Source organism: Heterocephalus glaber, unplaced genomic scaffold (assembly GCF_053883595.1).
Source record: "Heterocephalus glaber isolate CG9 unplaced genomic scaffold, H.glaber_assembly_v1.0 deba00001461, whole genome shotgun sequence".
NCBI classification, from domain to species: domain Eukaryota; kingdom Metazoa; phylum Chordata; class Mammalia; order Rodentia; family Bathyergidae; genus Heterocephalus; species Heterocephalus glaber.
In genome coordinates this window covers 41,849,445-41,862,588 of record NW_028258308.1, presented here as the reverse complement: position 1 = coordinate 41,862,588, position 13,144 = coordinate 41,849,445, and positions in this window count along the sequence as shown.

The following is a 13,144-nucleotide window of genomic DNA, read 5'->3' as shown; positions in this document are numbered from 1 at the left end:
TGGGGTCAAAATTACTGCAAAATGAGCAAACTATTAAAAGTAGAAGTTGCATTCAGATAGTTGTTTCTGATCAGTGAGAAGTACAGTGGAGAGAAGAATTCAAATAGTATATATCAGAACCTTACAACAGTTTTTTTTTAGTTTGAAAAATATAATCTAAATTATGGTTGTTTCAGCTTATTTTAAGAAATGCTGCTTAATAAATTTGAGAAATCTTTGATTGCTTAATGGAGTTTTTTTTTAATTTAACAAATGAGGTCATGGATATCAATGGACTTGAAAAGAACCTAAACAGATCATTTCATTCAACCCTCCAGATTTTCAAAAATAACTTTTTATATTTAATTGACACAGTAAATTGTACTCAAACTTCTCCTTTTCTCAAAAAACTTTTGAGAACCTACCATCAGAATGGATATTCTCACTTATGAATTAGGTACTACCAGTTTCATTTTACAGATTAGTAAACTGAGGCAGTGCACATGACACACCCAGTCCAGCATTACTCTGACTGTTAACAGAATGAGGACTGGGACTTAGGGTGTGATTTCCAAGTCGTTGCTCTGTTCTCCAAACAGGTTAATGTGGGAGCCCAGCACAATGGCTTCCAGGGCAGCAGTCTGCACTGGATGGTCTGAATGCCCTCCCTTTTTCTCGGTGGACTTTGAACATAAGTCATAATGCTGTGAACAAATTTATTTGGAAGCAGTTTATTCAACCACATTTGTCCTTCCCCTTTTTTGTAAAATGGAAAAAGCTAAGAGTAGGAAGTACTATGATTACTCATCCATTTGTACCCAGGGGCGTTTTTCTTCTGAAGGACATCTGTCAAAAGCAGCCTTACATGTTTACCACTCATCATAAGCTATCTGAGATATTCTCAATTACCCACTGACCCTCAGCTCGACATCCAACTAACCTCTGATTTCAGTTTCTTATGCCACTAAGTTCAGTTTCTCAAGCTCAGTATGGTAGCCATCCTCTTGGTCTCCTTTCATTTCATACGAAGAGATGGCCTAGCTATGCTTTTGTGGGAGCTTGTTATTTGTCAGACATTCTTTCTGCATCCTCTCAAGAATTTACTGTAACATTAAAGAACCATAAAAACCATAAAATATTAGAACCAAAACATTATAAATAAAATCATACATACCTAAATAAAAATCATAAAGTACTAGAACTGGACATTATAAGTAAATGATATAGGTCAACACCCTCATGACTCAGATGGAACCCAAGAGCTATGGTATAGGGAACAGGGAAGGGGACATTGCCAGAACCCCCACAGTGGGTCCTGGCCTCCTGTGAGCCACCATAGCACAAGGTTAATTAAATAATTAGGTTAATAAAAAGGTTAATATAAACAGTAAACAAGATAGAATCTAGGTCCTGGGACCTGATCAGTGCTACTGATGCATCAAGACAAAGCCCCCAAGTGCATCCAGTATTTATTGAATACAATCATGGGAAGGAATAGGGAGCAGAGAAGACATCTAGTGAAACACTGCCAATGCTAGGCAGGGCTGTTAGGGAGTAAGCACTGCTTATCTTGCTTGGATAGAACAAACTGGTACTGGGACAGGGTGCAATTAACAAGCAATCCATTGGGTCAGTGAGAAGTCATAATTCAGGGGAAAGGATTTTAATTGGGATCATGCTGACCTCAGATGCATGTAACTCTGCAGAGCTCTGCCACTTCACAGACCAGGACTTAGGCCTCAGTGACAGCCATTAGGAAAGGAGCAATACTAGCCCAACTCTGCTACCTGAAGTGGCCATTTGAGTCCTATAGGGCTTTGGTCTGATTCCTGATATAAAGCAACACAGCCAAATTAGGGAAAGCAAGAAGCATGTGCCACTCATAGCCTGCTAGTACTGGGCAGGGATGTCTGCTACACTATGGTAATGAATCAAACCATAGAAAGTTATTCTGGGAGCTGGTGTCAGAATTGGACCACATTCCTGACTTGCTGCTTCTTGGTGCAGGAGTTTCCCACTGGTAACTCTGGAAGAATGACCTAAGATTATGTCTCTGCTCTATTATCTGTCATCTCTATTGCCTGTTGATGAGTAGCTTAAAATTATAAACCTTTATTTTCACACCTGCAGGAAACAATAGACATTATCTGATGAATAAGTGAAAAACTATAAAAGAAGCACTTAACATAACAGTGTTTTCTCATAATTTTCTCCTTTCCCACTCATTCTGGAATCTCTTCTTAATATTGTGTGTTTTCTCTTTTCTTTTCCATTGTACTATTATCTTTTCTGTTTCAGTCACTGACTCCTTTTTCCATTTCAGCATTGGATATATTCACAGTGTTTTCATAGCTTTCTCTTCTTCAGTGTTCTTTTTTATTTTTCTTACACTCTAAGAATTGAACCCAGGGCCTCCCGCTGAGCCACATACACATACACACTCTCTTTTTTTTCACTCAGGTTCTTGCTAAATCACTAAATTGCCCAGGCTGGGGTTGAACTTGCAATCCGCCTGCCTCAGCCTCCCAAAGTGCTGGGATTACAAGTGTGTGTCACCACTTCATATGCATTTCCATCTAATCTTTACCATCAATTCTATCCCAAGTCTCTGCATTAGATCCTAATCTTTCTTACTCCCACCATCTAGACCTATGTTACTTGTAGGCCTGTGAATATTTCAGTTCCTACCACAAAAATTTTCAAGAGCTCTTCATTGATGATGAAACAATGTTCAAATTTTCTTGAACTGGCATGAAACTATGCCCATGATCTGACTCTTATGCACCTTTCTAGCTGTACATAAAACTGTGGTCAAGCCCTCAAAAAATTATTTGCTGCTCCTGAAGTAAAGTGCGTGTCTTACTTTGTCTCTTTATTCATAGTATGTTCTATACCCAAAGTACTTTCTATCTGAACTTGACTCATTTTTTAAAGATGCATCTGAAGTGCTAATACACACTTACATGGACTCCTTTTCAGAACTCTTCTCTGGTTGAAGGATAATACAACCAGAGAGATCTTTTCACATCCAATTTTAAGTTTGAGTTGATATGATTATTACTAACATATTCACTTTGTCTTTCCTATTAGACTGTAAGCGTCTTGTCTTAGTTACTTTTTCTCATTACTGAGACAAAATACCCAACACTCAAAGGTAAAGGAGGAAAGGGTTATTTTGGCTCACAGTTTGTAGAGGTTTCAATCCATAATCAAATGGCTCCAAGTCAGGGTGGCATGGCAGAGGGTCATAGCAGAAGACGTGCAGCAGCAGCAGCAGCAGCAGCAATAAGCAACAAGTGACAAGTAAGGAACCTATCCAAAACATCCAGGCTACTCACCCTTAAAACAGCTAGCACTCACACCTTTAATCCTAGCATCATATGCTTGATCCCAGCATCACGTATGCTAGACCCAGCCACCTGCAAAAGGCCTCATTTATGACTGCATGAAGTTTTGAGAGGATATCTAGATACAAGCCACAACACCCCCTTAAGGTAAAATCATAGCTAACAGCTTTGTATTTTTTATAGCAGTGAGGCCAGTGTCTGGGACTCCATTAATGTTTGGGAGTTTCATTACGGACCTCATATTTTTAGAACAAGGTACTTGAGGTCATGTAGGGTCATGTAGAATTTCATACTGGTTTATACTGTACCATTTTAGAGCTTGCTCCACAAACATACCCTTTAGTAAGGAACATAGAACCCCACTCAGGATGACATTCTCCCTTCATTCTTATTTACCAAGAGGAAGTCGGTTGACTTAATTGTTGTCAGAAATTTCCTCTCCTAACAGTAGGACTGGGAGTTTTAGAATCCTAAGTTCTAAGTTTTCCAAGAAGACACAGGACTACACAACAGGGGTTTCATTTCTTTTAGACTAAGCATTTGAGACTTTGGGAAGTGGAATTAAAAAAAAAACACCTAGAAAATGAAGAAAATATTTTTACTATTGAAATTGTGGGGCCATCAATTATGTTCACTGATAACAACATTAGATATGCTTAGTTTCAGTTTCTAAATTGATAAAGCACAAAATCTAAATGGTCAAACACCCCACACTACAGGCACACTGAAATTGTTCTTCTCCAGCTCATTATTACTTCTTTGTTCTCAAATTCAAGGGGGACTTTCCAGTCCTTTCCTTGTTTCACTGTGTGGCCATCTGACATTGCTACTGGCTTTAAAAAAAAAAAAATCTCTTCCCTTCTTCACATCTTCCATGACACCTATTCCTTCTGATTGTACCTCTTCCATAGAATATTTCACTTTACTCTCCCAAAAGCCTTGTGAGTTAGGTGTTATTATTATTCTAATAATTCAATTGAAGACATCACAGCTCAGAAAAATTACATTAGAGCTAAATATACTTCGTGCAAGTGACAAAACCAGGACTGAAGTACAGACAATCTGATTTAAAGCCATCACTTCCAGCCACTAGAAGCATGGCTTCCTTTCTTGGGTTTTTTTCAACTTTTTTTCTGGTTCTAGCTGACTATTGCTTACCTCCACAGTTTAGGCCTGATTTCCTCCTCTTCTCACTCTCTTGTCTCTGGGTGACTCATCCATTCAGAGACTGCAGCTACCTTCTCCAGGAGGACACCTCCTTTTTCCAGCTGGTTGTCTTCAGATCTCTAGACCCAGACAGCCCCGCATACACTAGATACACCTACTTGGATTAGAAGTTTCACTGAAATATCTTCACTCATCAAACTTTTTTATATATCTTTCATTAATACAGCTGCAAAAACTTAAAATTCACAGCCCTTAACTGAAGGCCTTGAGCAGGGAGTCCACTGCCTAGTGATACAACTAAGCTGAATTTATTACTTACTGTCTTCTAAGAACAAAACACATTTTCCTTTTGTAGTTCATAATTACTAAATGATGTCTCTCAGAACCAGCAACATAGTTTGGGGGACTTGATAATGTATGAAGATGTAAATTCCTTTGCTCAAAATTATTGAGAATTTTAGAACCAAGATATATCATGTAAAGGTACAAGTACCAATGATAAATGTAAATGTATTGCATACCTAAAATGTACCAATAAAAGAATCTAAGGAAAAAAAAGAATTTTAAGTTGCTGACAGAAGAGCATGAAGCAAAGCATAGGGGCATTCTGCATTGCACACTTTGGCTGGACTCTCATCATTGACCAGCATGAAATCCCCTGTCCATCTGAACCATAGGCCCCAGCACACCAGGCTTGCCAGCCTTACTACCGCAATTCTTCAAATATTTCACCATTTCCAATCTATTGTTATTCATTAAGTTCCTTGCTATTTATTATTAGGATCTTATAATCACTACCCAGTTACCACATCGCTGATTTCTCAACTTCAAAACACAACCTGTAATATTTTCCAATCACTTCATAATTGGATCACTTGTTCAGCTCCCTAATTCATTATCTTGCCTTTACTATTATTCCCCATGTCCATCACTTGCAATTTTTCTTTCCAACTATTCCCAGAGTCATTTAAATATTTATTTAAAATTTGCAGCTATTCATTTAACTATTATCTAAATGTAATAAAGTAATTTCTCTGCTTGAGATCTTCTTTTGAGGCCAGTTGTGGTATACATTCACTTACCTACCCAGGCTTGTTTACCATCACTGCCATTACCCATTTCATTCTGTTATGCTTCAGTCGTAATGAGCTATGAGTACTTCTTCAAACACATAGTGCTTATGCTGCCATGCTTGAACATTCTTGTTTCACTTTTTGGAATTTTCTCATCATGGTTTGTTATTTGCATCTATATTTTTCACCCTTTAAAACTCACCGAGTGTCTAATCTAAGCAGTCTTATTCTTACACATATCATTTGCAGCACTATCCTCTCCTTCCTCATTTTATTTAGGGAAAACCCCACTTTCCTCTTGCTGCACTCAAGTTGCGTTTAGAGGTGGCTCTTTTATACTCTTACACCTGCTATTCTCATACTGCTACACCTTACATTCTCATGGCCCTTACTCCATCGTGTTACTAACATTCATTCATTTGTACAGCTCACCACTGGTGAGCTCCTAACAATGGGTAGCTCTATCCCTGTTTACTCAGAATCTAGCACTCTACTTTATGCTTCACTGTTAAATGATTATTGAACAAATGAGGGGTCTGTGTAGCGACTCTGATGTGTACAGGGTCATATTCTTTTAATACACAATATTTGAAATAGATTAGTAAGTACTACCATGCAAAAATGAAAATCTCAACAACCTATCCATAGGAAACTGACCAGTAAGCAAGTGAAATAACACATACATGAGACTGTAATAATTCTGTAAGGGAAAAAGTAACATATATGTAAAGAGAATTTTAAAATTCTATGGGAATAGAGTTGAGAGAGAATTCCTTACAAGTTAATTCTTTGTTTGAAGGTGCACAGTAGCTTAAAAGAGATTCTCAAGTAGAAATGGGAAGATGGGAGGGGGCTATATCAGCATGATGCAGCGCTAGCCCCTGAATGCTCTGATGACCACTGAAGAAGTAAAGGGCCTGGGACATGTATTCTTTAAAAGCTACATTATTCAAAAGATGGGTGTTTCTGGTCTTCTCCTTTTCTCTTATCCCCTGCTAACAACACTTTTGAAAGTCAACACAAAATAAGAAAAATAGTTCTTCTTCTGATTTAACTGGCAGGGTTACAGAAAATAAATAATTACATTGAGTGAAAATACTTTAAATTTTTAAAATATGTTAACATAGTCATGACATCATAACCATTGCATGTATGATTTGGAAAAAAATCGAGTACTATTCTTCTTTTGAACACACATTGACTTTTTATTATTTAAAATATCCATTATGATTAACCTAGTCTATGAATTAATTTTCTTTAAGGGTAAATTTTACTCAAAAGTAAAAAAACAATAAAAACCCAATTCCCACACATACTTTCTATTTTGACTTTTAGAAAACCATAATGGAGTAATTTTGTGTGCAAGTTTTGAAGGCAAAGTTAGGTTACTTAATTATTTTACTTTTTGAGCATTGTATTATGAGGAATGATGTTTGCTTGTGCTTTACCTCCTCATTAAGGTATTTGGGCATGGATTAAAAATCCAACTTATAAATGCTTTCTAAAATACGAAGTTATATAAAATAAAACAATCACTTTTCTTTAAGGCTACAAAAAGTTATTTATTGAAATGGACTTATAATCAATGAAAACTAGAATTTTCATTACAAAATATGAAAAGAATGGGTAAATAGTGCAGTTTTCTCTGCTTGATATGAGCTAGAATTTAAATTTTTTTTCTCTGTATCTAGTTATATTACCTTTTGCTTAGGTTTATGATCAATATCCTGCCTGCAGGATAAGCTGAGAATTATCATAAAACTACCTATACATATCTACTACTTGGCTATGTCATCCTGCCAATATTTTCTTAAAGAAATAGATGTCAACATTTATGCTGCTTTGAAGAACAATCTTGTACTCCTGTAAGAAGAGTTTGTACTGGAGTTGTTGCTGTACAATGAGCCCCTTTATCATGTAACAATGGCTAGATTAGGAATGTACTGCTGTGGTGAAGAAGTAGAACTATTCATGATCATTCCAATAAAGGATGCCATATTCCTTATTAGGAAGATCCACAGAAGGAGCAGGTGATAAGGCCTTAGGTATGCTCATAGTGCCAGTTTATCTTTTTACAATGACCAGGTAGAAGAAAGTACTTTCACTTACATTTTCCTCTGCTGAAATTATGGGTTGCAGTATTTAAAAAATTCAATGAGCCTCATGAGCATGGAACATATAATTGTAATTTCCTGTTTTGAGCTATTAAGTTTCTCCTGTCTAGATTTAAGATTTCTACATTTTTGTAATCACTGGAATTAAATCTTCTTTTTTGGTTCCATAATAATCCCAAATCTCAAAATCAACATCAGAAAACTTTTACATCAAGATGCATTTATAGTACTTTGCAAAGTAGATAATTTTGGAGAAGTATTTTATAAGCTAAACAAATCTGGATACACATTCATATTTCTTCCAGGATTTTTTCTGGTAGATTGTCAAACCTGTACCTACTACTGTTGCTGGTAGGTGGGCACATTCTATGAACATGGGAAAAATTTTCCGTAATTTAATGAGTACATAGTAGTCATATTTCCATTGATGAATATGTGGAGAATGTCTTTAACAGTTTCATGCTTACATTCTCTGAATGAGCTAAGTACACTAGTGTCCTTTTTTATTTCAGCCTGATTTTAACCTGTAAAGAGTTAAAGCAGATGTAACACTTAATAATGTACATTTCTGATAACCCAATGGTAGTTTTACACCTCAACATTTACTTTTCTCAGACAAATCTTGACATTTTGTAATCTTCCAATATTATTTTATTTATTGTGTTCTTGACTATTTCAATATCAAATGGTAACCTTTCAATAACTGGCATGTAATGTACACAGTTTACAGACCAAAGATTAAATCCAAGTGCATGTATACTTTCCACTGTAGGAAAGATGCAATTAGGACTTCCACATAGATTACATTGCTTTTTAAATGGATTTTTAACTGAGTTGTCAGCCCAAAGATGAAGATCTTGATGTTCATATTATATCTAAGAGGTTAGAACATGTGAGTTCTTGGTGTATCGTACCTGATCATGAAGATAGAACAGACTAATGATCATCTAGCATGTGAAGTAACAAGATTTTCTGAGAAGACTTTCATTCTGAGCTTTAGATACTTGTTTCTTTCTCTATTATCACACATTTCTAACACCAAGTATACATAGTTACTATTATCAAAATATTTATAAAGACCCAAGATAGAGGGATGTTCCAGTTGTGACCATTACTCTTGATTGACAACTTGATTAAGATGCAACTAGCAAACTAGTAAGGCACATTTCTAAGTGTTTCTGTGGGTGTTTCTAGAAATGATTGACATACAGGCCAGCAAAAGTAGCAGCAGTAACCCACCCTGAATGTAGGTGGTGCCATCCAATAGACTTGGAGCCGAGATGAAATGAAAGGGGAAGAAGGAGGTAGTCAGCCTGCATTTTCAAAAGCTCCTTTCTGGTTGGCTAAGTGACTCTTTTCCTACTGCCACTGCCTGTAGATATTCCAGTCCAGTTTCTTTAGCCTTTCAGCATAGGCTTTTAGCAATGACTCTTTAAGGAACTCACAGACCTTCAGTCTTGAACTTGTGCTGCGTCTTTGGCCTCTCTTGCTCTGTGGCTTTCAGCTTTTTGAACTGAGCAGTTACTAGATCTTCTAGTTCTTCAGAGCACAGAGAGCCATTTTGAACTATTTCCTCCTCTGATACTAAAAGCTTATCTAATCAATCCTCTTGCATAATTATCCATATTCTACATGATATATATATATATATATGACATATATATGTGTATGTGGGTCCTATTTATTCTGTTCCTCTAGAAAACATGAACCAATACAATATTTTCACTTCATGTGTATGGCTTTCTTATCTATCATTTTGACTGAAACTTCTAAACCAGTGTTAATGGACCCAGCTCTGAATATACTACTAAATGATTCCTTAGTATGTGGGTTGCATACTTTAAACATCTCCATTCTCTTTTCAGTGTAGATCACCATCTTTCCAGACACCAGCTTCTGTATCCATTAGTCTCAAGTCCCAGGCTATAGCCTCTATGCCAAAAACACAGCCACCTAAATTGCCTACCAAGTTCAGGGAAATGGCTCTGAGCTACCTTTTGGAACTGTTTGGGAAATTGCTCCAACTGGTAGTAATGGGAACAAAAATGGGTCTTACCACTCTGTATACATTGCTCTTTTATTATTACAACGTAATGAAAAGTGATTTATGAGCTTAGAACTTGGGGAGGACTCATACAATCAAATATCCAATTCTTTTCCAAAAAAAGATTATATTGTATAATGGTTTGAAAGATTTGGCATTAGGTTGCCTGGTATGTTAGTCATCTTTCCATCCATCTGACATAATACCTGACACAAACAACTTAAGGAGGGACAGATTATTTGGGCTCATGGTTTCAGAGGTTTCAGTCCATGATCTGCTAGTTCCAGTGCTGTAGACCTAAGATGAGGCAGAACAGCATGATGGAAAGGGGCAGTGGAGCAAAACTGCTCACTACATGGCAGCCGGGAAGCAGAGGGAAAAGTGCTGGAGAGGAAAGGGCAGTAGAGAAGACATACCCTTCAAAGGCATGCCAGGGATCCACTTTGTCTAATTAGCCCTCAATTCTGATAAGCCCCTGAACTATAAATGCATCAAAAGATTAACCACTTAATGAAGTTAGATCTCCCATGAACCATTTAGTTTCTCAAAGCCCATCAGCTAGCAACCAAGCCTTTGACACAATGGATCCTAACCATAACACCTTTGCTTTTCTGTAGGTGTGTGGCATTTGAAAGCTACTGAAATCTATAGGGTATGAATGTCATTGTAGGAAAAAAAGTAGCTAATAATGGTACCTATTTCATAGGCTCATTGTGATAATTAATTGAATTTAATATATATGAGACTTTTACAATAGTAACAGGCATATAGAATAAATAAGTATCATTGTTAATTTATACTTTAGAAAAATTGCTCCACCAAAAGGTAGTGTCTACTAGATGATTCTGCTGAACATCTGCAGAATTCATATTTTTATGTTTATTTCTTGAATTGTATGAAGCTAGTTCAACAGGTAAAGTTATGTAATTTCTTAAGCGTTTTTTCAGACTGAAAATTCAAAATAAACATTTCAATTAAGTGGCAACAATTAAATTATTTCAACTTTAAAAGTAATTATCAAAGCCTTCCCTTTGATTCACTAGGAAAAGGCAAGGCTTTGTTCCAGCTGAATCAGTGGCTGACTTGGCTAGAAACTGCTGAAGAAGAAAAATCAGAGGAAGAAGCTGACTAAAGAACCAGCCACAGCCTTAAATTGTGCAAAACATACTGTTGCTATGATGTAACTGCAGTTGACCTAACCACTGCGAAAATTCATTCGGCTGTATGTTTTCACAATATTTAAAGCAGAAGCACGTCAGTATAGGATTTCCTTCTGCATAAGGTTTTTTTGTAGTGTAATGTCTTAATCATAGTCTACCATCAAATATTTTAGGAGTGTCTTTAATGTTTAGATAGTATATTAGCAGCATGCAATAATTACATCATAAGTTCTCAAGCAGAGGCAGTCTATTGCAAGGACCTTTTTCGCTGCCAGTTATCATAGGCTGGTTTAAGTTAGAAAACTGAATAGCACCACTGAATACTGTAGAAATGCACTTTGCTCAGTAATACTTGAGTTGTTGCAATATTTGATTATCCATTTGGTTGTTACAGAAAAATTCTTAACTGTAATTGATGGTTGTTGCCGTAATAGTATATTGCCTGTATTTCTACCTCTAGTAATGGGCTTTATGTGCTAGATTTTAATATCCTTGAGCCTGGGCAAGTGCACAAGTCTTTTAAAAAGAAACATGGTTTACTTGCACAAAACTGATCAGTTTTGAGAGATTGTTAATGCCCTTGAAGTGGTTTTTGTGGGTGTGAAACAAATGGTGAGAATTTGGATTGGTCCCTCTTATTATAGTATTGAAATTAAGTCTACTTAGTTTATCAAGTCATGTTCATGCCCTGATTTTATATACTTGTATCTATTGATAAACATTGTGATACTTGAAAAAAAAAGTAATTATCAATATTACTTCCTTTAAGAAACTTTCCATGCTAGATGAATCGATCTTACTCTGTGCCTCTATCATATACACTTTTTCTTATTAGTTGAACAATTAGAGAATCACCCAGTGGAAGCATAATGTAATGCCTTATCTCTGTGAGCTGATTGACATCAAAATGAATGCTCTATGAATTTTGAATTTTTAACTATTAAGAGACTAGAAGAATGCCTTCATGAAAGTGAATCAAGCTGTTGACCTTCTTTAGTGGTTTTCCCAAAGGAAGTAGAAAATCTTCATTCTCTATCTTATGGTGATAAAGAGTAGGATTTTGGAGCCAGACTAAAAGGGTTTAATGTTCTTGAAAAAATGTCTTGACCTACTGACATCTGTGTTGCCTTGATTCTAAAGTGCAGAGGTTAATAATACCTACATCACAGAGCTTCTTTAAAGAATAAATGAGTTAATGTATAAATAGGTCCTGGTGTCAGCACTAACAAAGGACTTGGTATCTTATCAAAGGTTTTAGATATGGATTCATACCTTATTTAGGGTATTGCATCTCAGAGTTGCCAATAACCTCAGAAACTACCAAGTGTATGCTTATCTGGCAAAGTTTTGGTCTGTCTGAATTTCTAACTTGTCAAATCTTTATTGTCATCTAAAACAATTCTGTGGAAATGAGTAAATTTCTACATCGAGTTCATTGCTGGCCAAACACAGGTCTCAGACTCTTGAGTAAAAGAGACTCATGAGCTCTTGGGTAAAAGACATAAATAGTTCACAGGGATGATAATAGAGCTATACTTTTCTCAGTTCCATGCAACATCATATTTAATATGTTAGTGCAAGAAACAATAGGATATAGAAATATAAAATACACTTTAAAATGTATAAAAATTAATTATAAAAGGCAAGAACTAAAAATAGTTAATTGTCTGAGTTCTTGGTATGGAAATGATGCATATTTTAACCTACTTTCCTGGCAAATGGGAAACAACACGTAGAGGAATACACCATGATGAATCTCTAGAACATAGACTGGGATAGAATGATGATTAATTCTTATTAAAATCATGCTATGATTTGAATATGGTTTGTCCACTGAAAAAGTCATGTTGGAATTAAATCCACATTGTAGGCTATTAAGAAGGAAACTCAATCTGACTGTGGTGTGTAGATAGATGTGAGGCATTCAGAGGTAGCTAGAATTAGATGAGGTCATAGGATACTGAGTCGTGGTAGCTTTTTGAGAAGAGGGAGAGAGATGAGAATCATGCATTCCCTGTCTCCTGCTGTTTTGTCTTCTGCCCACTGAGAACTCTGGCAGCAAGAAGGGCATCACCAGTTGCTGGCTGTCAATCCTGGAACAGCACAATGAGTCAAAATACACATTGCCCTGTAAGTTACCCAGTGTTATCTTAAATGTGGCTCAGAAGCCCATATACCAAACGCTTGGTCAGGAGCTTGTAGTTCTACTGAAATGTGGTGAGACCTTTAGGAGATGAGAACTAGTGGGAGGGAGCCAGGT